We start from the raw sequence: 4,237 nt of genomic DNA on the forward strand, positions 1-4,237 counted from the left end.
CCTACAGGTTCACTGAACCGTATTGGTACGGTAACCTTAGGTACCCATACATTTTTCTTTGAAGGTGTTTTCTTGAGATGGGGTGTTTCAACAGAGGCATCGACATGTCGAAGAGAGGTATGCTCCCCATGGTGCGGACCAGATACAATACCGTGTAATCTATTCATCTTTTCCTTTATAACTTTAAAGACGTCCCTATGACTGATAACTAGTAGAATTCTCAGACCCGGACGTGACATAATCGGTTGATAGCCTGCAAGTCCTGGAGTAGTAACAGTAGAATTGGTGGGGATGATGGTAGTATCAACACTACTTTACAGGCGAAACCTGATGGGAATGCGAGCAGGCAAAGATTTTGTTGATCTTTGAGATCCTCTGGCAGATCTGACATCTCTTAAAAATTCTTTCTTCATACGAGGGGAAACTACACATCCTACTCATTTAAGTAATTCAATGACTGAAAACCCCTATTTGGTAGCTAGTCTCTGGAATGTTGTACTAACTCAATTGATAGGGGTGCGCTTCTCCCTCCCCCCACCATGTCCATGAGGTAACGGTAAAGTAGCAGCAATCTTCTAGATACTTTCATACCCATTGGTGTCCATTAAAGGATGGAATCTACTCCCTCGCAGAAGGGGATAGGTTTCTGACAATCCTAATTCCTCCTGGTGAGGAATTTCATCAACAGACATTTCTTCAGAATCTAGGCTTTAGCAGCCCTCCGGACCTTTTAACTGTGGTTTCTTTTTTGAGACTGAGTTAATGGCACAGTTCTCGAACTCGTTCTAATTTCAAACACTGAAAGTGGGACGTTGAATCCTTCCATTATATCTTCAACCATCATGACCTCTTTTCCCTTAGTAGCAACAGGAACAATAGGCTTAGCAGGTGCTGGGGCAGTAGTCTTATCTTCTTCTAGGAAGGGAAATCTTGAGGATAGTTCAAGCTGAACTCAACTGACAACTCCTAACCTTTCGAAGCTGTAACTTTCATTATGATAAAGGGAGCCTTTCCGAGCATGTCTTCCAGTTCATTGAATCCGACTCCAAACTTGATGGTGTGGGACGACGTTGCAGGAATTCTGACTCATCGGTAGGTTGCATGAGAAAGTGAGCATAAGGAACGCCATTGTAGTAGCTTCAAAAAGAAAGCTCTAAGGTTAGTTATTTGGCTAATACCTTAAAATTCTAATGTGAGCACTAAAAATTAACAAAGGTCGACTTTTAGACTGGGCAAGTCTTTTATTTTAATTTTAATTTGTGAAAAATATTTCAAAATTTAATAAAAAAAAACTTTAAAAATAGGAGAATTTATTTAATTATATAAATAACGTTTAAAGAGCAAGCACGACACGACATAATTCGATTTAATTTACAAAATAACAAACTAAACTCAAAAGGGAAAGTGAAGTTTAAGACCCAATGCAGGGCTGACTTCACAACGCACAATGCCCAAGTGGAATTAGTCCACCAACACCCCAATTGGGGGTTCAACCCCACATAAAAGATTATGTCCTAACAAACTTCTGAAACTCTTTGTCCAAAGGTGATTGAACAGACGGTCCTGTTCGAAAGAGTTGACCGTACTTACCCAAGAAAGAAATGGGTGAAGCATGTCAACGGAAGAAGGTAATTTTGTCCATAAGGGACATGAAAACATTATGGATGTATGAAAAAAATATTCTCTGATTTAATTGGAGAGAGAAAACAATCTCCAGCGGAGTTGCCAGAAGTTGCCAGCGCAATTTTTAGGGGGGTCTAGTGGAAGCTGTCAGTCGCCAGAAACAGAATCCTGTCACCCACTTTAGAGGAAAATTTTAATTTACATATATATTTAGTTTTAGAAAAATATGAAATCAAACTGATCCCACATCTTTCAAAGTTTAGATGAAAGAGCTCTACACCTCAAGCTATGTATCTACCTCAAAAGATAAACACATAACTTGATAGTGAGGCTCAATAAAATAAACTAAGAAATTTATGACATCCATTTGTTTTCTGAAATCATTTTATTTATAAGCCGACAATTTCTCATATTTACTATAGAAAATTGGATAGGGTTTATAGTAAGCTGGGTTCTTGAAAGTTTCCTATAAAGGCAAGCCCTTATAGCTAATTACATCTTAGATAACCGAACTCACCTAAGAAAAATCCTCACCTAAGAATCACCTAAGAAAAATCTCGATAAAAATCAGGGGATGATGTATTCAAGGAGTTTCAAAGGATAGGACTTTTCAACGAGATCAGAAATAAAAGTGTGAAATGGGAATGGCTAAAATTTGGAACATTTATTTTTGAAATCCAAAGGAAGAAGAACTAAGGGATGTCACGGATCCTGATGAGAACCTCAGTGACTTCCCAAGCTATCTTATGGTTTGGTTTTAACTTAGACTTAGAGGAGAAATATTTGAATGTTTCATCCTGTAAATTTTATTAAGTAGGCTTACATTCATGTGAAACGATCAAACAAATAGCTTGGAAGATATGAGAATTTAGGTCGTGATTAACAATAATCTCGGAATCTTAAAGTGAGTTAGCGCTTATATTGTAGAGAAGATCCATACAAAAGCTTAATAGAAAGTTAAGGATTTATGTCGCACTAAGCAGACAACCTTGAAGTCATATGATTTGTTGTTTAATTCTAAAGAATGGTTTAGCTGGTGTAGACATATTTTGTTGTTTAAGATGGTCGTGCTGCCGAAAATGCTAGCTTCAATCTCCTCGTTGTGGCATATTTTAGTTTTCTAATATGTCAATTCGTAATGTCAAATAAAATGTTTATTAATTTCATGGTTATTTAAATATTATGGGATTGTTAAAGTTGATTAGAGTGACGCCGGTTAGGATCCTACGGTTCCCTCATTCTGGTGCCTCTATTTTCTTTTAGATTCATTTAGTCCAAATGAATTTACTAAACTCAACTTAATGAGTTTCATACTTTCATTTAGACTCTGGAAAATCTTGTTAGCAACCAAAGGTTACCTCCTCCGAGAGATTTCCAATTATTTGATAGATACATCTTATTTTAGTTGCACTTTTGTTTTATTTTGTTTTGTGATTAAATTTTGAGTTATCTTATATATTAACTGTTGTGGTGGTGAATTTTATCTAGTTTTGATTTCTTAATTTTGTTTTGGTTTCAGTTTTGTGGCTATCCTAAAAGTTTTAGTTTTGACATGAAGGGGTGACTTTGTTGTTTAACTTACAAGTTTATAAGCAAGGGAAATGAGGTGCAAATAAATAAAGGTAAATTGTGATGCAATAACTTAAATGCGTACATGTCGATTTTTCCTGTTCCTCCACCTAAAAGTTCAGTTTTGGTAATATGTATATAATTTTGTAAGGAATTCAAATTGCAGGAGTAAATGAATGTATAACTATCAAACCACAAGTTATGAGTTTATTGAGTCTCGAGAGATCTTAGTGGATGATTTTAGAACAACATATAGCAAGTTCAATTTGCCCTTAAAAATATTCAAGAGATTTCAAAGTGCACGGGGCATGTCCCTAAATCACTTTGAAGATTTCTTGAAATATTTCGAGTTCATTATGAACTTATCATATCATTTTATTAATCATTCAAGGTTAAACTAAGGTTATCCCATTGCTCAAGGAAACTTGATGTTTTATTTATCCCAAGGCTAGGACACTCAATTAATCAATCGATATTTCATTTAAGAGTTATATGGCTGGGTTCCTCTAAGGAAAATTTAAGTAAGTGAAGGTTTTTGTGCCCAAAGTTAAAATCGGGCTTGTTGTGTAAAATGGTGTTAATCATCAATCATGTTATCTTCTAAATCCAATCAAATGAGTTTAAATGTCAAGCCTAGGTTACTATCAAGCCCTAAATAATTACAGTAGGTGAAATTGTAACTTAGTAGAATTTTGATTTAACTGACATGCATCCTTATTGAAAGATTGCATTGTCATCAATTATGGGCATAAAACTAATGAAATTTTATCTTTCTAACTAAAGCCCATAACTTGAGAATCGTTTAATTTTGATTGACTTCCAAGTTATGATAATTAACAAAAATACAATTTTGTTCTTATTATAGAAAAGGTGGTAAGTGAGTTCCTACCTCTTCAGGCCATTGTATTTCAATCATCCAAACATGTTCATTAGGATCAAAATTACCCATCTTTCCTTTGATTAATCCTAAATCTTGATTGAGTCACCAAAACCTAAAGTTACTCATTTGCCTTTGGGACTCTCCACCACATAACTCATTAATCAA

Source organism: Phalaenopsis equestris, unplaced genomic scaffold, assembly GCF_001263595.1.
Source record: "Phalaenopsis equestris unplaced genomic scaffold, ASM126359v1 Scaffold001220, whole genome shotgun sequence".
NCBI classification, from domain to species: domain Eukaryota; kingdom Viridiplantae; phylum Streptophyta; class Magnoliopsida; order Asparagales; family Orchidaceae; genus Phalaenopsis; species Phalaenopsis equestris.